Source organism: Hyperolius riggenbachi, chromosome 1 (genome assembly GCF_040937935.1).
Source record: "Hyperolius riggenbachi isolate aHypRig1 chromosome 1, aHypRig1.pri, whole genome shotgun sequence".
NCBI lineage: Eukaryota > Metazoa > Chordata > Amphibia > Anura > Hyperoliidae > Hyperolius > Hyperolius riggenbachi.
Genome location: NC_090646.1, coordinates 664518826 through 664542236, shown reverse-complemented (window position 1 = coordinate 664542236; position 23411 = coordinate 664518826). Strand labels below are relative to the sequence as shown.

Genomic DNA, 23411 nt, shown 5'->3' with positions numbered 1-23411 from the left:
TGTGGTTGGCTGCTGCCTGCCCTATACTGCGCTGTGATTGGGCGATGCAGTTGGGCGTGTTTGTCTAGTTGAAGTAGCGCGCGGGAATGCGGAAGTGATTTCCCTCTGCGCTGTGACAGGTGTGGTCTCCGTGTGTCTCTGAGGTGATTCTCCTGTGCAGGTGAGCCCGTGTCCCCCCGCCCCCTGCTAACATCATCTCTCCTGTATATAAGTGTGGTCAGTGTACCTGTTACTATTATAGGCAGCGATAGACAGGGATAAGGCTATTGAGATACAGGACATTCTTATAGCTGGTTTCTCCCGACCGGCTAAAAGCTGCAGCCACTAAGGCACGCTGTATAGGCAGGAGCAGGGTTAGGGAGTCTTTCCCAAGGTCTCCTATTGAATAGGTGCTGGTTTAAAGGAAACCTGTAATGGGAAGAAAAAGGAGTAGAAACACTTCAAGTACCCCTGACCTCCCTGAAAAGCAGCACATTTTTTATGATATTTTATTTTCTGCGCTGTGACATATATCACAGCACTTTCCTCCCTCTTCAGTCCCCCCATCTCTTCCCCCTCTGCCACACCCCCGACCCCCCTCTGCCTCCTCTCTCTCTCCCCGCCTGCCCCCCTCTCTACCCCCTCTGCCCCTCCTCTCTGCCCCCCCCCCCCCCTGCCTCCCTCCCTCTCTCCCCCCCCCTCTCTCTGCCCCCCCTCTCTCCCCACCTCTTCCTCCCTCCCCCCCCCTGCCCACTGTTTTGCGCATCCAAAATCTTCGACTTGAACAGAACATTGAGGACGAGCTGGGAGGAAGTATCAGTACTTCCTGCTCTCTTCCTGTCATGAGAAACGTCCCCTGAACTCGCCGCTATTAGTTCCGCTGCGCTGTGTGCGGTACTGAGGTCATTTAGCTCAGACCGAAAGTGTACCCTCAGTACCGCAAGCAGCGCGCGGGGAAGTTATTCATGAAGCAGGGGAAGTTACTCATGATGGGCAGAGAGGAGGAAGTACTGATACTTCCTTTCAGCCCTTCCTTGAGCTCTGCATCTCTACAAAGCGTGTGTGGGGGGGGGGGGGGGGGGATTGTGCTGTAACTCTTGAGTCATAGCACAGATAATATAGATCAATTAAAACATTTTATCTGAAAACGAGGTCAGTGGTGCTTACACCTCCAAGGGTTTTTCCCCTTAAAGTGAACCAGAGGTGAATAATACTGTTTTATACATACCTGGGGCTTCCTCCAGCCCCAGGTGCACGGATCGCTCCCACGCCGCCGTCCTCTGCTGCCTGCAGCTCTGGTATTGGATCCCATTAGTTTGGCCAGTCTGGAGGATGCGCAGTGCAGTCCTTCTGTCTTTCTCCGGCAGAGATTAGTGCTGCTTCTGCGCAGTACTATTCTCCACTGGAGGGAGATCGAAAGAGCGCACTGCGCCTCCAGCCCAATACCATAAAGAGAAACCCTGGTGCATGGCGTGGAAAGTGCGGAGCCCAAAGAGCATGTGGCTAAGAATTTTATCTGCCGTTATGCAGGGTACACACCATACAATTTCCTGTCAGATCGATGGGTCCAATCGATAATTTACAACGGGTCTGATCACCTACCGATTAATAATGGGTTGAATTTTCCTATCTCTACTGTAGAATATTGATCGCATTATCTATCGGGAGATGATCGGACCTGTCAGAAATTATCAATTGGACTGAATCTGAAGGGAAATTGCATGGTGTGTGCCAGGCATAAAGGCCTGAAGAAGAGACCTTCTATAGACACGAAACAAGCTGCCATTGTCGCCTAAACACTGTATTGTAGAAAACCTTCAATCCTGCACACTGCATATCTGCAAGTGTGGTGCGGCCCGAAAATAGGCCTTTAGGGATTACTACGTTAATACGCGGTAATCCCTGTCTGACAGTAGGCCAAGCAGGAAGTAATGTTCACTTCCTGTTGCCAAATCAATGATGTGCACAGAAGTGTATTTCTAAAAAAACGTTTCAGTCCATGTGCGATGCGTAACACTTTTAAAACACGTGAATCGCAATACACTTGTGTGACTTCCAGTCTGCCGCACGTTGCTGTAGAGGTCACATGGTAACGTGGGTTTGTCGCTTGTGTTAGAGTACCTGTGCAGTGTAATATGACCGGTAAAATGCAGCACTGCACCGCACCAGTGTGACGGGGTCCTCAAAGAGGAGTGCATGAGTATTTATTGCAGTACTGTCTGCTTAGAACTTGATTATTATTATTATTATTTATTGTACTTATAAAGCGCCAACATATACATTTTTGATACTTGGAAAAAAAAAAGACATTTTTATAATTGTTCAAGATTTGGTTCGGTGAGGTCTCTTTTCCACGAGCAGTTGATCTGTGTGCTCAGCAAGCAGTTACCAGGCAGCAATGAGCAAGCAGTTACCAGGAAGTGGTGAGCAGTTACCAGGTAGCTGCGCGCAGTTACCAACTTACCAGGTAGCGGCGAGCAGTTACCAGGCAGCGGTGAGTAGTTACCAGATAGCTGCGAGCAGTTACCAACTTACCAGGCAGCGGCGAGCAGTTACCAGGCAGCGGCGAGCAGTTACCAGGCAGCGGCGAGCAGTTACCAGGCAGCGGCGAGCAGAAACCAGGCAGCAGCGAGCAGTTACCAGCAGGGCTGTGGAGTCGGAGTCGGGCAATTTTGGGTGCCTGGAGTCGGAGTCGGGAAAAAATGCACCGACTCCGACTCCTAATGAATTTGTAACTGTAATTAAAATAGAAAATATGATAAAATGTTCTATTTCTCAGATAATAGTCATTAAAAATAATGTATATATACAGTAATAGCTGTGCTTAGTCCACAAAAATGAAATAAACCAAAATTAGTTACCGTACTTGTGCTGCTTCAATAAAGCAGTCGCCGTATTTTTAAGGTCAGATATACACAACTGATTGTGACTGTATATATGATGTGTACACAGGAATCTCTTATATATACTAAATAACATCTATACTGTAAGAATAAAGCCTGATGTGTAGCTGTGTCACTAATAGAGATGGTCAACGAGATGGAAATAATTCTGCATTGATGCTGATTTATGCAAATGTATGCACTCCCTTTGCTGATGAAATCAAATAATTTGATATGTTGTTAAAATTTGGTTTGGTGACTACAAATTAAAGGGTACCTGAGACGGATGAAAAGTAAAGTTTTATACATACCTGGGGCTTCCTCCAGCCCCCTTCAGGCTAATCAGCCCCTCGCTGTCCTCCACCACCCGGATCTTCTGCTATGAGTCCTGGTAATTCAGCCAGTCAGCGCTGTCCGGCCGCATGCCACTCCCTTAGCCAGTAACATTCTGCACCTGCACAATAGTGCTGCACAGGTGTAGTATGCTCCTGGCGGTGGAGTGTGTGCATGCGCACTACGCCTGACTGGCTCAAGTACCTGGACTCATAGCAGAAGATCCAGGTGGTGGAGGAGGACAACGAGGGACTGATTATCCCGAAGGCGGCTGGAGGAAGCCCCAGGTATGTATAAAACTTTAATTTCATCTGTCTCAGGTTTACTTTGTTACACAGTAGTACTATACTCTACATATGCACTCCCCACAGAGCTGCAGGGAATCCACTGAGAATGCTGTGCACATTGAACACAGAGGTGTTGTCACCCATAAACCTTGTTCAGATTGTTCATGAAGAATGTGTAATAGAGAAAGAATCTCCTCATTCCCCTGCAGAGTACCTGCACATTATTCTTACATGTACCCACAGTTACATTGCCTAGGGCCTGATAGATGTTCTTTGTTCCAGTTTGTACCTTTTACAAGTACTCTTACCAAGGACTAGTTTTAGTCTAAAGGGAATAAATATAGTAGTCTCCATATCCTTCTCCCTTCAGTTGTCTTGTAAAATTCCTAAGCGTTGGCAGTTAAGAGACAAATTTCATGTTACATACTTTTAATCAACAAAATTGTAATATGCAAATTAGAGGAGTCGGAGTCGAGGAGTCGGTGGAATCCTAAACTGAGGAGTCGGAGTCGGTGGATTTTTGGACCGACTCCACAGCTGGTTACCAGGCAGCGGCGAGCAGTTACCAGGTAGCGGCAAGCAGTTACCAGGCAGCGGTGAGTAGTTACCAGGTAGCTGCGAGCAGTTACCAACTTACCAGGTAGCGGCGAGCAGTTACCAGGCAGCGGTGAGTAGTTACCAGGTAGCTGCGAGCAGTTACCAACTTACTAGGTAGCGGCGAGCAGTTACCAGGCAGTGGCGAGCAGTTACCAGGCAGCAGCAAGCAGTTACCAGGCAGCAGCAAGCAGTTGTGAGATTTTGAGAGGAAAAGCCTAATTTCCATGGACGGTTGATAGGCCGTGAAATGCCACTCAAACTCTCACAACTGCTCACTGCTGACTTATAACTGCTCACTGCTGCCTGGTAACTGCTTGCTGAGCACACAGCTCAACTGTCCGTGGAAAAGAGGCCTAAAAGAGAAGTAAATTTTTGCTGCAACAATCTGTGTGTATGTGTATTTTTTTATTAAGAAGACTTGAAAGGAATAAAGTGCCCAGAGGGGCCACTTACCACGGGAGGGGAAGCCTCTGGATACTGATGAGGTCCCCCCCCCCCCCTCATCGGGGGTCCAGCGGTAGCAGTCCCTGGAAAAAAAACAAAAACATGCACACTACCAATTTACTGCTCAGTCTCCAGCAGAAGTAGCAGAGCCCGATCAGGTCCGTTGCACTGCGCAGGCACATGGACCCAATCAGAATAGGCTATTTCCACTGGAGCTGGGGGGAGAGCCACTAGTGTGCATTTGCACACTGCCGGAAAGCATATCTTTGGGGGTTCCAATGCAGGATCCCTTCTACTGACGGGGGGAGCCCCTTTAGGATCCAGAGGCTTCCTCTTCCCAGGGTAAGTATCCTCTAGGGTAGGGGTCTCAAACTCTTGGCCCTCGATACAATATTTTGTAGCCGGCGCCAGCAAAAGCAAAAGAGACACGGAAGCAAACTATTTTACCTTATAGTTCGCTTCAGTGCTCCCAAGTAATCCGCCGCATCCCCGCCGCTAAACGATGGCTGCAGAGCCCCCAAATCCCCTGGGCAAACATCCACGACTGCGCTGAGGGGCAGAGATTCCAGCTGTAGCTCTGCCCCTCCTGACGTCAATCGCCGCCTCTCCCCGCTCCTCTCTGTGAAGGAAGAGTGAGAGGGGCGGGCAGAGGCGGTGATCCGCCGCGATTGACGTCAGGAGGGGCAGAGCTGAAGCTTAAAGCTCTGCCCCTTCCAGGAAATGCTGGCGGATTGGCCCGGGGCGATTTGGGGGCTCTGCAGCCCTCGTTTTGCAGCGGGGACACGGCGGATTGCTTGTAATGGGAGCACTGTAGCGAACTATAAGGTAGGACACTTCATGTTCAGAAGAAATAATTAAAACCGTTAATAATGACATTTGAGGACTTTTTTTGTGAAATCCCTTATGCGGCCTAGCCTCATCCTGACTTTGCCTCCTGCGGCCCCCAGGTAAATTGAGTTTGAGACCCCTGCTCTAGGGGCGCTTTTTGTCACTACAGGTACTTTTTAAAGAACACCTGTAGGGAAAAAAATATCCACTATGGGGTACTCCCCTCTGGAGGGGGAAGCATCTGGATCCTAAAGAGGCTTCCCCTGTTGTCCTTTGCAGACTTCTTCCACCTCTGGCACCCCCAAAGGCAGCCTCCTCACACATGCTTGCTAGTTTTGGCGTTTGGGTCTGTCCTACTGCGCAGGAGCAGACCTGATCCAGTCCAGCTTTTTCTGAAGAAAGCCGAGCAGTACAAAGCTACTGTGCCTGCGCTAGCTGCAGTAATGCATCTACCAGCTCTTTGTCGTGTTTGCCAGCGCTGGGAGGGAAGAGGATGGGGGCAGCCTCTTTTGGATCCAGAGGGTTCTCCCTGCTGAGGTAAGTACCACATAGGGGCACTTTTTTCCCTTACAGGTAGATTTTAATATTTTCTCATGTACAATATCCTTTTTATATTCATAGACACTAAGGACTTGGCTAATAATTGTGGGTACATTTTGAGATCCCAGATGTAGAGATATTGGACAGAAGTTGAAGGGAGCTGTGGGGTCCTTCCCTCGTTTAGTATAACTGTAATTATAGCTTTAAGGTGGCCGCACACCATACAATTTTTTTAAATATCTGTTCAATTCAAGAATAGCAATCAATATTTCTAACTGATTGTAACAATTCAAAAATCTGACCAATGTACCACACATGCATGTTCAATTTTTCCCCCAATCATGAATAAAATAATTGAAAGCTCAGAAAAAATTTGTTGGACCTGTACATCAAGTAATTGACAATCCATCACACACCATACAATCTATATATAATAAAATCGGATGTGGGTATGTGTGTGTGTGTGTGTATGTGCCGCGATCACTCAAAAACGGCTTGACCGATTTTAACGAAACTTGGTATACAGATCCCTTACTACCTGGGATGATATGTTCCGGGGGTCTCGCGCCCCCCTGCACACCTGGGCGGAGCTACAAACAGCAAATCAGATTTCACCCATTCAAGTCAATGGAAAAAATGGAAAAGGCTGCCATTCTCACAGTAATCAAGCCACAGTCCCCACACTTTGCACAGTTGGTCACTTGGTGACTGAGGTTACAAATCCAGGAAAAGTGGGCGGAGCATAAAACAGCCAATCAAATTTCAGCCATTCATTGTTAATGGGAAAATGTAAACTGCAGCCATTCTTACACTGTTAATCGCAGGGTTCTCAAACTTGACACAGTTGGTCACTGGGTGAATGCAATTAAGATTCAAGAAAGTGGGTGGAGCCTACAACAGCCAATCAAAATTCACCTATTGATTTTCAAGGGGAATATTTAAACTGCTGCCATTCTTACACTGTTAATGGCAGAGGCTTCAAACTTGCTACAGTCGTCATTTGGGTGACTGGGGTCCAAATTCACTAAAGGGGCGGGGCCACATACAGCCAATCAGATTTCCTTGGTGAATAAGCTGCTTCCATTCACGCATTTTTGATGCCAGGAACCTGAAAGCTCACAAACGTGGTCATTGAGTGACTGTGTGTCAAGGTCACAAAAAGTGGGCGGAGGCAAAAACAGCTTTTACTGGGAAAATAAAAACTGTAGCCATTCTTACACCGTTAATGGCAGTGTTCTCAAACTTTGCACAGTTGGTCATTGGGTAACTGAGATTAAGATTTTGGAAGGTGGGTGGAGCCTACAACAGCCAATAAAAATTCACCTTTTGATTTTCAAAGGAAATGTTTAAGCTGCTACCATTCTCTTATAATGTTAAAAGCAGATGCCTCAAACCTGGTACAGTTGGTCACTGGGTGACTAGGGCCCAAACTCAGAAAGGGGGCGGAGCCACAAACAGCCAATAAGATTTGTTTATTTTTAAATGGGAATATACAAAGTATTGATACCAAGGACCCCAAAGCTGATAAACTTGATAATTGAGTGACTGTATGTCAAGGGTAGAAAAAATGGGCGGTGCCAACAACTACATTTTTAACATGGCAGGGTTCCCCAACTTTACACAATTGGCCACTGGGTGACTGGGATGAATATTCATAAATGTGGGTGGAGCCTACAACAGCCAATCAAAATGTACCTATTGATTTTCAAGGGGAATATTCACATTGCTACCATTCTTACACTGTTAATGGCAGAGGCCTCAAACCTGATACAGTCAGTCATTGGGTGACTGGGGTCCAAATTCACTAAAGGGGTGGAGCCACAAACAGCCAATCAGATTTGTTAGATTGATTTCAGCCATTCTGTTATTGGGAGGGTTCTCAAACGTGACACAGTTGGCCACTGGTTGACCGGGACTAATATTCAAGAAAGTGGGTGGAGCCTACAGTAGCCAATCAAAATTCACCTTTTGATTTTCAAGGGGAATTTTGCAACTGCAGCCATTCTTACACTGTTAATGGCAGAGGCCTCAAACCTGCTACAGTCGATCGTTAAGTGTTTGGGGTTCAAATTCAGTAAAGGGGCGGAGCCAAAAACAGCCAGATTTATTTGCTGGATAAACTGATTCCATTACCATAATTTTGATGCCAGGAACCCAAAGGCTCACAAACTTGGTCATTGTGTAGTGACTGTGTGTCCAGGTTACAAAAAGTGGGTGGAGTTAAAACAGATTTTTCTGGGAAATTGTAAACTCCAGCCCTTCTTCACTGTTAATGGCAGGGTTCTCAAACTTAGCATAGCTGGTTACTGGGTGACTGTGATTAATGTTCAGAAAAGTGGGTGGAACCTAAAAATGCCAATCAAAAATCACATGTCGCTTTTCAAGGAGAATATTACAATTGCTGACATTCTTGCACTGTTAATGGCACAAGCCTCACACCTGGTACAGTTGGTCATTGGGTCACTGGGGATCAAATTCAGAAAAGGGGGTAGAGCCACAAACAGTGAATCAGATTTGTTTCATTTCATGGGAAAATACAAATTATTGATGCCAAGGACCCCAAAGTTCACAAACTTGGTCATGGAGTGACTGTGTGTTCAGGTTACAAAAAGAGGGCGGAGCCAAAAACAAATTTCTCTGGGAAAGTGTAAACTGCAGCCCTTCTTACACTGTTTATGGCAGGGTTCCCAAACTTTGCCCAGATGGTCACTGAGTGACTGAGATTAATATTCAGGGAAGTGCGTGGAGCCTATAATAGTCAATCAAAATTCACCTGTTGATTTTCAAGTGGAATATTAAAATTGCTGCCATTTTTACACTGTTAATAGCAGATGCCTCAAACCTGCTACAGTTGGCCATTGGGTGACTGGGGTTCAAATGCCGGAGAGGGGGTAAAGCCACAAACTGCCAATCTGATTTGTTTAAGTTCTATGGGAATATACAAATTATTGATGAGAAGGACCCCAAAGCTCACAAACGTGGTCATTGAGTGTCTGTGCGTTAGAGTTAGAAAGTGGGCGGAGCTAACACCAGCCAAATGCATACACGGGCAATGCCGGGTCATCAATGGGTGGAGACAAATACAAATTTCACTGGGAAAATGTAAACTGCAGCCATTCTTACACTGTTAATGGCAGGGTTTTTAAACTTTGCACAGTTGGTCATTGGGTGACTGGGATTAATATTCAGAAAAGTGGGTGGAGTCTACAAAAGTGAATTAAACTTCACCTATTGCTTTTCAATGGGGAATATTTAATTGCTACCATTCTTGCACTGTTAATGGCACAGGCCTCAAACCTGGTACAGTTGGTTATTGGGTGACTGGGTTTCAAATTCAGAAAAGGGGGTGAAGCCACAAACAGCCAATCAGATTTTTTCATTTCAATGCAAATTGATACCAAAGACCGCAAAGCTCACAAACTTGGTCAGTGAGTAATTGTGTGTTAGGGTTGGAAAAAGTATGCAGAGCCAACACCAGCCAAATACATACCCGGGCAAGGCCGGGCAATCAGCTAGTTCTTGATAAAGTTGGTCTGAAATTTCCAACATGTCCAATCACCAAAAATCAAAATAAAAAATTGGGAAATTGTACTTTTAATTGTATGGTGTGTGGCCACTTTTAGTATAATCAGAAGGGTTATATCCTGCGATGATGCGCACCCCGCGTAGCGATAATTTGCGGCTCTGACAGCTGCCATTACATCTCCTTCCCAGTTGTGGCAACTCAGAGGAGGAATAGTGTTTAACGCCACCTCGGAGTTTAGCGGCAGCAGGGAGAGCCGTCATTCAGCTCACCCCACGCCAAACTGAGCCCCACCCAGACTACTCAATATCCTGTGGAGATAAAATAGTAGAATAAGGCTCCATACACACATCCAATTTGTATCTGGCTGGCCAATTTTACCACCTCCATGTAGTATGAAGACTTACCTACACAATCTGCTCATAGTATTCTAAATCTGTCTCCCCTCATACTACATGGCAGTGGTGAAATTGGTCTGTCATCTGTGGATTAAAGAGAACCCGAGGTGGGTTTGAAGAATATTATCTGCATACAGAGGCTGGATCTGCCTATACAGCCCAGCCTCTGTTGCTATCCCAAACCCCCCTAAGGTCCCCCTGCACTCTGCAATCACTCATAAATCACAGCCACGCTGCTGACAAACAGCTTGTCAGAGCTGGCTGTGTTTATCTCTATAGTGTCAGTCTACTGCTCTCCCCGCCTCCTGCAGAACTCCAGTCCCCGCCTGCATCCTTTCCCTCCCTGCTGATTGGAAGGAAGGGACGGGGGCAGGGACCGGAGCTATGCAGGAGGCGGGGGAGCAGCTGAGACTGACACTACAGATGTAAACAAAGCCTCACAGCATGGCTGTGATTTATGAGGGATTGCAGAGTGCAGGGGGACCTTAGTGGGGTTTGGGATAGCAACAGAGGCTGGGCTGTATAGGCAGATCCAGCCTCTGTATGCAGATAACATTTTTTAAACACACCTCGGGTTCTCTTTAAAGAGACTCTGTAACAAAAATGTCATGCTTTGTTCTACCATCCTACAAGTTCCTAAACCTATTCTAATGTGCTCTGGCTTACTGCAGCACTTTCTACTATCACCGTCTCTGTAATAAATCAATGTATCTTTCCCCTGTCGGACTTGTCGTCCTATGTCTGGAAGGCTGCCAACTCTTCCGTGCTGATCTGTTATGCATACACCTCTCCAGGCCCCTCTATGCACACTCCAGTGTGTGTGTTATTTACATAAGCCAGCAGCGTCTCTGCTTATCAGTGAAAGAGAGCTGGATAAAAATCCTCCTCTGTTAGGCTGTGAAAGGAGCTGGCTGACACATACTGAGGAATTACAAACTCAGGCACAGGCAGACCTGTCTACAGGAAGCCTGTCACTTCAGTGCATGAGAGCTGCAGGGGACAGAAGGTAAACACACAAATGATCTCTTGAGATTCAAAAGGAAGGCTGTGTACAGCCTGCTTGTGTATGGATGTATTGTCTATGTGTGGACATACTGTACATCAACCTACTTCCTGTTTTGGTGGCCATTTTGTTTGTTTATAAACAAACCTTTTAAAACTGTTTTTGACTACTTTTAATGTGGCGGGGAGCGGCGAAAATTGTGACAGAGGGGAATAGGAGATTTCCCCTAAAGCCGCATCTACACGCGTAGATGCGGCCGCGATGTTCCTAGCGCGGCGAGCGGGGACGCGGCGGGCACGCGGAAGAGGCGATCCGGTGGCTAATTGAGCCGCCGGATCGCTGCCTCATCTACTCGTGTAGATGAGGCTTTACGCACTGGTATGTTTACTTTTGTGCGATTTTAACAATACAGATTCTCTTTAAATTTGGCTGTGTGTACGAAGCCTAAAGATGAATACTCACCACCCAACTGAGATAGATGGATCCAGTGACATCCTCCTCTGGGCAAGCATTCCATGATCCATCTTCCGGCTGGCAGGTATGTGCGACGTCACACAACGGGCGCGAAGGGGAAGTAAAGCAATTGACGTACTTTGCGCAGAGTCATCAAGGATCATCTGATACATGGTGACGGACATTATCGGCATTGCAAAGCTAAACAACGTTCACATGATCGCACCCCTGTACTCACATTGCGAGATCGCGGATGCGATCACTTCTCACTCAAACTATCACCGGTCGTGGAAACACGGGAAAATAGCATAGTGGATACTGGCCTTAAAGAAAATCAATATACAGTGGGTTGCGAAAGTATTCGCCCCCCCTTGAAGTTTTTCACATTTTGTCATATTACTGCCACAAGCATGAATCAATTTTATTGGAAATCCACATGAAAGACCAATACAAGGTGGTGTACACATGAGAAGTGGAACGACAATTATACATGGCTCCAAACGTTTTTTTTTTTTTAAATAACTGCAAAGTGGGGTGTGCGTAAATTTCGGCCCCCTGAGTTAATACTTTGTAGAACCACCTTTTGCTGCAATTTCAGCTGCCAGTCTTATAGGGTATGTCTCTACCAGCTTTGCACATCTAGAGACTGAAATCCTTGCCCATTCTTCTTTGGAAAACAGCTCCAGCTCAGTCAGATTAGATGGACAGCCTTTGTGAACAGCAGTTTTGAGATCTTGCCCCAGATTCTCGATTGGATTTAGATCTGGACTTTGACTGGGCCATTCTAACACCAGGATATATTTTGTTTTAAACCATTCCATTGGTGCCCTGGCTTTATGTTTAGGGTCGTTGCCCTGCTGGAAGGTGAACCTCCGCCCCAGTCTCAAGTCTTTTGCAGACTCCAAGAGGTTTTCTTCCAAGACTGCCCTGTATTTGGCTCCATCCATCTTCCCATCAACTCTGACCAGCTTCCCTGTCCCTGCTGAAGAGAAGCACCCCAGAGCATGATGCTGCCACCACCATATTTGACAGTGGGGATGGTGTGTTCAGGGTGATGTGCAGTGTTTGTTTTCCGCCACACATAGCGTTTTGCATTTTGGCCAAAATGTTCCATTTTGGTCTCATCTGACCAGAGCGCCTTCTTCCACATGTTTGCTGTGTCCCCCACTCGGCTTGTGGCAAACTGCAAATGGGACTTCTTATGCTTTTCTTTTAACAATGTCTTTCTTCTTGCCACTCTTCCATAAAGGCCAACTTTGTGCAGTGCACGACTAAGGCCCCGTTCAGACTGCAGAACGCAGACCGCAACGCATGCGGACCGCAACGCGTACGAACGCACGCCATCCGCGTTCGTATGCGTTGCGTGGCTGATCCCATCACTGAAAAGTGAATGGGACAGCCATGCGTTTTTACAAAAAATGCGTGCAGCATGCGTTTCCGGACCGCACAGGTCCGGAACGCATGCAGTGTGAACATCAGACATTGCACTCTATGCAATGTCTGATGTCGTGCGTGTCGGCCACCTGCACGCGTTTCCAAAACGCGGCTGGAAACGCGTGCAGTGTGAACGGGGCCTAATAGTTGTCCTATGGACAGATTCCCCCGCCTGAGCTGTAGGTCTCTGCAGCTCGTCCAGAGTCACCATGGGCCTCTTGACTGCATTTCTGATCAGCGCTCTCCTTGTTCGGCCTGTGAGTTTAGGTGGACGGCCTTGTCTTGGTAGGTTTACAGTTGTGCCATACTCCTTCCATTTCTGAATGATCGCTTGAACAGTGTTCCGTGGGATGTTCAAGGCTTTGGAAATCTTTTTGTAGCCTAAGCCTGCTTTCAATTTCTCAATAACTTTATCCCTGACCTGCCTGGTGTGTTCTTTGGACTTCATGGTGTTGTTGCTCACAATAGTCTCTTAGAAAACCTCTGAGGCCGTCACAGAGCAGCTGTATTTGTACTGACATTAGATTACACACAGGTGCACTCTATTTAGTCATTAGCACTCATCAGGCAATGTCTATAGGCAACTGACTGCACTCAGATCAAAGGGGGCTGAATAATTATGCACACACGACTTTGCAGTTATTTATTTGTAAAACATGTTTGGAATCATGTATGATTTTCGTTCCACTTCTCATGTGTACACCACTTTGTGTTGGTCTTTCATGTGGAATTCCAATAAAATTGATTAATGTTTGTAGCAGTAATATGACAAACTGTGGAAAACTTCAAGGGGGGGGGGGGGCGAATACTTTTGCAACCCACTGTATATAAAAGTGTATGTACAGTGATGTGAAAAACTATTTGCCCCCTTCCTGATTTCTTATTCTTTTGCATGTTTGTCACACTTAAATGTTTCTGCTCATCATAGACCGTTAACTATTAGTCAAAGATAACATAATTGAACACAAAATGCAGTTTTTAATGATGGTTTTTATTATTTAGTGGGGAAAAAAAACTCAAAACCTACATGGGCTTGTGTGAAAAAGAAATTGCCCCCTGAACCTAATAACTGGTTGGGCCACCCTTAGCAGCAATAACTGCAATCAAGCGTTTGCGATAACTTGCAACGAGTCTTTTACAGCGCTCTGGAGGAATTTTGGCCCACTCATCTTTGCAGAATTGTTGTAATTCAGCTTTATTTGAGGTTTTCTTAGCACGAACTGCCTTTTTAAAGGACTTACAAGCCCAATAGCGGAAAAAAAGATAAGTACCTTAATCAGTTTTAAATGCACGGAGGACGCCGTCCGCGCCCTCCGTGCAGTTCCGCCGGGTCCCCGCAGACTGATCGCCCCCCGTGCCGCTCCCGACCCCACGGACGGGGTCGGGCTCCCCTTCCTCTCCCAAGATGGCCGCCGCAGCCGGCCGCGGCTGCGCAGTCCGCATACGCGTTAGTGCGGCTGCGCAGCTCTAGGGCCTCCCCCCTCGATCCACGCTACTGTGCGTGGATTGGGGGGAAGGGCCCTAGAGCTGCGCAGCCGCACTAACGCATATGCGGACTGCGCAGCCGCGGCCGGCTCCGGCGGCCATCTTGGGAGAGGAAGGGGAGCCCGACCCCGTCCGTGGGGTCGGGAGCGGCACGGGGGGCGATCAGACTGCGGGGACCCGGCGGAACTGCACGGAGGGCGCGGACGGCGTCCTCCGTGCATTTAAAACTGATTAAGGTACTTCTCTTATTTTCGCTATTTGGGCTCGTAAGTCCTTTAAGGTCATGCCACAACATCTCAATAGGATTCAGGTCAGGATTTTGACTAGGCCACTCCAAAGTTTTCATTTTGTTTTTCTTCAGCCATTAAGAGGTGGATTTGCTGGTGTGTTTTGGGTCACTGTCCTGCTGCAGCACCCAAGATCGCTTCAGCTTGAGTTGACGAACAGATGGCCGGACATTCTCCTTCAGGATTTTTTGGTAGACAGTAGAATTCATGGTTCCATCTATCACAGCAAGCCTTCCAGGTCCTGAAGCAGCAAAACAACCCCAGACCATCACACTACCACCACCATATTTTACTGTTGGTATGATGTTCTTTTGCTGAAATGCTGTGTTACTTCTACGCCAGATGTAACGGGACACGCACCTTCCAAAAATTTCAACTTTTGTCTCGTTGGTCCACAAGGTATTTTCCCAAAAGTCTTGGCAATCATTGAGATGGTTTTTAGCAAAATTGAGACGAGCCTTAATGTTTTTACTTAAAAGTGGTTTGCGCCTTGGATATCTGCCATGCAAGATGTTTTTGCCCAGTGTCTTTCTTATGGTGGAGTCGTGAACACTGACCTTAATTGAGGCAAGTGAGGCCTGCAGTTCTTTAGATGTTGTCCTGGGGTCTTTTGTGGCCTCTCGGATGAGTTTTCTCTGCGCTCTTGGGGTAATTTTGGTCGGCCGGCCACTCCTGGGAAGGTTCATCACTGTTCCATGTTTTTGCCATTTGTGGATAATGGCTCTCACTGTGGTTCGCTGGAGTCCCAAAGCTTTAGAAATGGCTTTATAACCTTTACCAGACTGATAGATCTCAATTACTTTTGTTCTAATTTGTTCCTGAATTTCTTTGGATCTTGACATGATGTCTAGCTTTTGAGGTGCTTTTGGTCTACTTCTCTGTGTCAGATAGCTCCTATTTAAGTGATTTCTTGATTGAAACAGGTGTGGCAGTAATCAGGCCTGTGGGTGACTACAGAAATTGAACTCAGGTGTAATAAACCAGTTAATTTATTTTTTAACAAGGGGGGCAATCACTTTTTCACACAGGGCCATGTAGATTTTGAGTTTTTTTTCTGACTAAATAATAAAAACCATCATTTAAAACTGCATTTTGTGTTCAATTATGTTATCTTTGACTAATAGTTAACGGTTTTTGATGAGCAGAAACATTTAAGTGTGACAAACATGCAAAAGAATAAGAAATCAGGAAGGGGGCAGATAGTTTTTCACATCACTTGTATGTATGTATATGCGCGTGTATGTGACGCGATCACTCGAACAGCTTGACCGATTTGAACAAAACTTGGTACACAGACCCCTCACTACCTGGGATGATATGTTCTGGGGGTCTCGCGGCCCCCTGCACACCTGGGTGGAGCTACAAACAACCAGTCAGATTTCACCCATTCATGTCAATGTAAAAGGCTGCCATTCTCACAGTAATCAAGCCAGAGTCCCCACACTTGGCACAGTTGGTCACTTGGTGACCGAGGTTACAAATCCAGGAAAATTGGGTGGAGCATAAAACAGCCAATCAAATTTCAGCCATTCATTTGTAATGGGAAAAAGTAAGCTGCAGCCATTCTTAGACTGTTAATCACAGGGTTCTCAAACTTAGCACACTTGGTCACTGGGTGGCTGGGATTAAGATTCAGGAAAGTGGGTGGAGCCTACAACAGCCAATCAAAATTCCCCCATTGATTTTCAAGGGGAATATTCAAACTACTGCCATTCTTACACTGTTTATGGCAGAGGCTTCAAACTTACTACAGTCAGTCATTGGGGGACTGGGTTCCAAATTGACTAAAGGGGTGGGGCTACAAACAGCCAATCAGATTTCTTTGCTGGATAAACTGCTTCCATTCACACATTTTTGATGCCAGGAACCTGAAAGTTCACAAACTTGGTCATTGAGTGACTGTGTGTCAAGGTTACAAAAAGTGGGTGGAGCCAAAAGCAAATTTCACTGGTCAAATATTAACTGCAGCCAAGGGCCTGTACACATTGCTGTGCTTGCACTGCATTTTTAAAAGGGCAGCACAAGCACAGCAGTGTGTACAGGCCCTGTCAATGGCAAGGATCTCAAACTTTGCACAATTGGTCACTAAGTGACTGGGATTAATATTCAGGAAAATGGGTGGAGCCTATAACAGCTAATCAAAATTCACCTGTTGATTTTCAAGGGGATATTTAAATTGCTGCCATTCTTAAACTGTTAATAGCAGATGCCTCAAACCTGGTACAGTTGGTCACTGGGTGACTGGGGTTCAAATTCAGAAAGTGGGTGGAGCCACAAACAGCCATTCAGATTTGATTAATTTCAATGGAAATATACAAATTATTGATACCAAGGACACCAACGCTCCTAAACTTGGTAATTGAGTGACTGTGTGTAAAGGTTAGAAAAAGTGGGCAGCGCCAACAACTAATTTTTTTTACATGGGGAAATATAAATTGCAGCTTTTCTTACACAGTTAATGGCAGGGTTCCCAAACTTGACACAGTTGGCCACTGGGTGACTGGGATTAATATTTAGAAAGTGGGTGGAGCCTACAACAGCAATTCAAAATTCACCTAATGATTTTTTAAGGGGAATATTTACATTGCTACCATTCTTACACTGTTAGGGCCCTTTCACACGGGCAGTTGAACTGTATGCTCAGCAAGCAGTTGCCTGGCAGCAAGTGAGCAGTTACCAGGACGCAGCGAGCATTTACCAGGCAGCAGCAAGCAGTTGTGAGAGTTCGACAGGCTTTTCACTGCCTATCAACTGCTCGTGTGAAATGGCCCTTAATGGCAGAGGCCTCAAACCTGATACAGTCAGTCATTGGGTGGCTGGGGTCCAAAATCACTAAAGGGGTGGAGCCACAAACAGCCAATCAGATTTGTTAGATTGATTTTAGCCATTCTGTTATTGGTAGGGTTCTCCAACTTGACACAGTTGGTCACTGGATGACTGGGATTAATATTCAGGAAAGTGGGTGGAGCCTACAACAGCCAATCAAAATTCACCTATTGATTTTCAAGGGGAATATTTAAACTGCTGCCATTCTTACACTGTTTATAGCAGAGGCCTCAAACCTGCTACAGTCGGTCATTAAGTGACTGAGGTTCAAATTCACTAAAGGAGTGGAGCCACAAACAGCCAATCAGATTTCTTTGCTGGATAACCTGCTTTCATTCACAGTCATTGAGTTACTGTGACTCAAGGTTACAAAAATTGGGGGGAGTCAAAAACAGATTTCCCTGGGAAAATGTAAACTGCAGTCCTTCTTCACTGTTAATGGCAGGGTTCTCAAACTTTGCACAGTTGTTTACTGGGTGACCGGGATTAATATTCAGAAAAAAATGGGTGGAGCCTAAAAAAGCCAATCAATATTCCCCTGTTGATTTTCAAGGGGAATATTAAAATTGCTGCCATTCTTGCACTGTTAATGACACAAGCCTCAAAACTGGTACAGTTGGTCATTGGGTCACTGGGGTTCAAATTCATAAAAGGGGGCGGGGGCCAAAAACAGCCAATCAGATTTGTTTTTATTGATGTCCAGGACCCAAAAGCTCACAAACTTGGTCATTGAGTGACTGTGTGTCCAGGTTACAAAAAGTGGGCGGAGCCAAAAGCAAACCTCACTGGGAAAATATAAATTGCAGCCATTCTTACACTGTTAATGGCAGGGTTCTCAAACTTTGTCGAAATGTTCACTGGGTGACTGAGATTAATATTCAGGGAAGTGAGTGGAGCCTATAATAGCCAATCAAAATTTTATGTGAATTAGCTGTGATATTCCTGTCATTCTCGGTGTCCTGGTAGAAAAAAAATGAATTGTGATTTGCTGCATAGTACCACTTTAAAATCATGTACTGTACTGCTGACAAGATGAGGAACCATGCAGCAGCTAGTCTCTCCATCAGCACAATTGCTTGACATTCACTCACCCACCCCCTGATGTGCTGCATTGATGGATGCAAAGAGTTAAACTGTCAGCATCACATAAAGTAGCTGGAGAGGGATAGCTGTTCATGATGTGGGTACTGACACTTCACTGTTAGCTTCATGTTTCAGTGATTTCTGGGTTATGCAAACAGCCCATACACTAACAATAAATGCTTGTTTACAATGGAAATGCTTCCTCTCACCTCAATTTCTCCTGTGGCTGGTTAGTTATTCATGTGACGTCAGAGCTACAGCACCCAGCTAGTGTTTCCTCAAAGGATCCTGTTAGTTTAGGTTAACTCAAAGATAAGTGTTGGCAAATAAAAGCAGCCACATTTCTTAGTGCTTTTCAGACTGCGCACCACTTTGGCTTCTGGGACCCAGAATTCAATAGCATACAAATAGTGCTGTTAAGAATTCACCATGCCTTCTAACCACACCCCTTTTGGGAAATGGAGAGAGCAAAAGCATTGCATTATGGTCTGTTCCTTTTAGTGCAGTTTGTGGAGAATGGCTCTGTCGCTGCAGAGGAAACTTGTGTTCTCTGCACTGTTCTAATGTGCTCTACATCTCCTGCCCAGTCTCTTGCCTTGTGTTTTGACAAAAAGCATTAGAGAAGATAGAGGTCTACAGAGGCCAGGGTGCCAAAGGTCTTATGCGGACTATTGCAGTACCGTGAAAGATCATTTCTACTGGGCTGTGGTTGACAGATATTGGTTGACAGATATTATTGGCTATTGGGTTATTGGTTGACAGAAAATGGTTGACAGATATTAAATATCCTGTTTCGCTAGCATTTGCTATATTATTTTCACACGGTATAATAGTGCCAAACTAAATGATGACATAACATAAAGAGCACAGATCATGTTACCCCTCCTCACACACCTCACTATGAATGGGGACTGGTGCTCTCAAGTAGCCCAAACTCGCAAGCACTTCCAGGCCAAGCAGCACTTTCATGGGAGCAGGTTCCACAGCTATTTAGGGGGTCAGGCGGTGTGGTGGGTGACTGCAGCAGTTCCTCAATGACAGCGCTAGCCCAGGATATGCGCTGCCGCCCGCTCACACAGAGCGAATCTCGCTCTTCATAGCTGTTCCGGCTGCGCTGCCTGCCCATACAGTCAGACCTCTAGATCAGCGGCAGTCCGCAGGGATGAGAGAGCGGAGCGATGTGCAGTAATGTGCCATAGACTTCAAATACAGGCGTGACAAGTGATGTCACTTTCTGTATTTGAAGTATACGCCACGTCACCACACATCGCTCCGCTCTATCTCATCCCTGCGGGCTGCCGCTGATCTAGAGGTCTGACTGTACGGGCAGGCAGCGCAGCCGGAACAGCTATGAAGAGGGAGACCCACTCTGCGAGCAGGCAGCAGAGCATACAAATAAATGACAGAGCGGAACTGTGTGGCGGGCCTTGGATAGCACCCGGGCGGGATTTCAAAAGAGCCGGGTGGCCCGCCCACCTAATTAGCCCTGGGGAGAACACTGAATTTTTACACTGTTAATAGCAGATGCCTCAAACCTGCTACAGTTGGTCATTGGGTGACTGTGGTTCAAATACTGGAGAGGGGCGGAGTCACAAACCGCCAGTCTGATTTATTTAATTTCTATGGGAATATACAAATGATTGATGCCAAAGCTCACAAACTTAGTCATTGAGTGTTTGTGAGTTAGGGTTAGAAAAAGTGGGCGGAGCCAACACCAGCCAAATATATACCCAGGCAACGCCGGGTCATCAGCTAGTGCATGTAAATATGTATATACGTATATACATGTGTATATACGTGTATATACATATACATATACACGTGTATATAATATATATATGTATGTATGTATGTATGTATGTATGTATGTGTGTGTATATATATATATATATATATATATATATATATATATATATATGTATGTACCGACCGACGTCTGCCTGGGTTTTGACTACTCTCTGCCTGCTGCCTGCACCGACATCTGTCTGGATTTTGACTACTCTCTGCCTTCCTTATTTTTACAGTTTCAACAGTTTTGTGCTCCAGTCTTTTATTTATATGCAGAATGTCTACCAGGCCTTTATTCTTATATACTTTGCTGAGTTATGACTTAAAGGAAACATCCAAGGTATCTGAAAAAAAAAGATCCACTTACCTGGGGCTTCCTCCAGCCTGTGGCTGCTGTCCTGTGCTCTCGCCGCAGCTCTGGAGGCTCCTGGTCTTCTCCGTTGCAGAATCCGACCTCGCCAGGTCGGATTCCGGGTCGGCATCTTCTGCGCTCCACAGCGCGGGTCACGTGGTCCCTGCGACGTCATCAGGATGGTATTGCACAGTAGTAGTAGTTCTGTGCCTGCGCAGTACCGTCCTGATGAAGGCGCAGGGACCATGTGACCCGCGCTGTGGAGCGCAGAAGAGGCTGACCCGGAATCCGACCTGGCGAGGTCGGGTTCTGCAACGGAGAAAACCGGGAGCCTCCAGAGCTGCGGCGAGGGCACAGGACGGCAGCCACGGGCTGGAGGAAGCCCCAGGTAAGTGGATTTTTTTTTTTTCAAATACTTTGGATGTTTCCTTTAAGAATCGGAGCCCTAAAATTCTTGAAGAAGAAATGTACCGCTTTTGACTCATAATTCCAGTTACAAATGCACCACCAGGGATGTTAAAGGACATTATCCCTGCACTTTGATTGGCTCAATAGGCTGTCCTTCACTTGACAGGAAACTTGACAGGCAGCCTATTGTGCCAATCAAAGTGCAGGGATAATGTCCTTTGCTGCCCGGGGGAGGCAGAGCTTAGAGCTATAGCTCTGCCTCCATTCACGTCAATCTCCTCCTCTCCCCGCCCCTCTCAGTGAAAAAATATTGAGAGGGGCAGGGAGAGGCGGCGATCAGCGGGGATTGATGTGAGGAGAGGCAGAGCTACTGCACAAAGCTCTTCCTCTTCCAGGAAGGAGCCCTGCAATTGGCCCCAGGGATTTAGGGGTGATTAAAGCCTCATTTTGCCACGACAATACGGCGTTTCAGCACTGCCATTAATGCTGAAAAGGTCTGTCTAATAAAAACAAGTCATTTTGAAGGCTTCCGACTCTCTTTAACCACTTCCACACCATGACATTTTATGCTGATCTGTGCAGCGTGGGCTCTCCAGCCCACAGCACAGATCAGCTAGCAGCCAGGGCGATCAGACTTCCCCCCTTTTTCCCCCACTAGGGGGATGTCCTGCTGGGGGGGTCTGATCGCCGCCGGCTGCTTGCGCTTGCGGGGGGGGGGGCTCTTCAAAGCCCCCCTCCGCAGCGCTTCCTGGCCTCCTTCCCCTTCCCTCCCTCTCCCTCCCCCTGTGAGCGGCGCAGGACGGAAATTTGTCCTGCGCCTGATGGGATAGGCTTTAGCCTATCAGATGCCGGTGATCCCCGGCCAATCAGAGGCCGGGGATCGCCGATCTCCTCTACGGCGCTGCTGCGCAGCAGCGCCGTATACATGTAAACACCGGGGAAGATCTTCCCCGTGTGTTTACATTTACCCTGCGAGCCGCCGATCGGCTCACAGGGTGTTCACGGAGACACCCTCCGTGAGCTGACATGGAACGGCCGCTCATACGAGCGGCCGTTTCCATGGTATACACTTCTGGATTCAGGGGCGTGTATATACGCTCCGAGAATCCGGAAGTGGTTAAAGTGATTGGGCCCAAAGGGGCTCTGGGCAGGACGATTGGAGCTCTTGTCATTGCCAATTAGCAGCCATAAATTTGTAGCGCTCGCTCTGTTACTCTGATAAGGCATGCTAACTCTAATGAGACATGTCAGCTCTGATAAGGCACACTATTTGTTATAGTGAATCAACCCCTATGCCACATATAAAATGCAGAAACTGTTACCCTAGATGTCAAATGCAGAAACCATTTATCACGCTGGTGCGTGATGAGATAACTGACACAGATATAACAGTAATATAAGGTCTAGACCTGTCCGTACTTGTGCACAAGTATAATATCGAGGAACAAAGTCGTAAGGCGTAAATCATAGTCAAATTCAAGCAGGGTCATACACGTGTATCAGATGTCTGTCGTATTGCAAGGATCAAACGGAAGCAAAGTCAGGGACAGGCCGAAGTCAGTAACGTAATCAGATGGCTGTCGTACAGAAGGATGAGGCTAAAGCAGAGTCAGGAGGCAGGCAAAAGTCGGTACACAGATAAATACACAGAATGATAAACTCAATAATATCAGGAGTATATTACGAGAAATTACAATTACAGCTATCAATAGTAAGCAACAACAAGACTAACTGGAGTACTTATATATGGTGAGTCAGTATGGTGGTGAGTAGGGCCGAGAACCAGCGAACTGATTAGTATCAAAGCCAGTGAGCTACTGAAGCTCCTGGCCTTAAGTATTCCCTGGCAATTTCCGCACAACTATTCCCCCAGGTGATGTCATCGAATGACGTCACCTCAGATTCTCGTCCTCAGCCTGTAAAGGCTGCTCTGACTCGCGCGCGTGCGTCTGGCTGAAGTGCGCAGGTGCGCGTCCTGATTCACCGCCGAGGAGATGCCGGGGATGCCGCCCAATGTTGAAGATCCAGCCGAGGACTCCAGCGCACAAGTCCCGCCGCTCGCCCAGACCACGCCGGAGACGCCGCGGGACCTGCCACTGGAAGGTAAGGAGGTTACATTACCCCCCTTCCCCCGAGGAGTGGTCTCCGGACACTCATTTTCAGGTTTATCAGGAAATTTCAAATGAAAATCATGGATTAATAGATCCGCATGGATTTGTCGGGCTGGAAGCCAACATCTTTCCTCAGAGCCATAACCCTTCCAGTCCACTAAATATTGTAATGAACCACAAACTTTTCTAGAATCCAGAATCCTTTCGACCTCATATTCTGGTTCTCCATCCACCTCAACAGGTGGGGGAGGAGTTGAAGGTATGGTGTTGGCAGCTGGTTTTAATAAAGAAACATGGAAAGATTTAATTCCCCTAATTGACTGAGGTAATGCTACCCTGTATGCTACATCATTGATCTTTTCTTGAATGG

General features: G+C 46.6%; 1 protein-coding gene across 7 annotated transcripts in view; it reads left to right on the top strand.

The window, feature by feature from the left end:
• Nucleotides 1-23411, top strand: part of LOC137532296 (NACHT, LRR and PYD domains-containing protein 3-like) — a 784203-nt gene that overhangs the window by 8463 nt on the left and 752329 nt on the right. For 6 of the 7 annotated variants that reach the window (XR_011023906.1, XM_068252702.1, XM_068252685.1 and 3 more), the window contains exon 1: nucleotides 79-160. The exons of the other annotated variant lie outside the window; for it this stretch is intronic. The gene's annotated coding sequence lies outside the window, so the exon portion shown is untranslated. Of the gene's footprint in view, nucleotides 1-78; nucleotides 161-23411 lie in introns of those variants that run through there. 7 annotated transcript variants of the gene reach the window in all.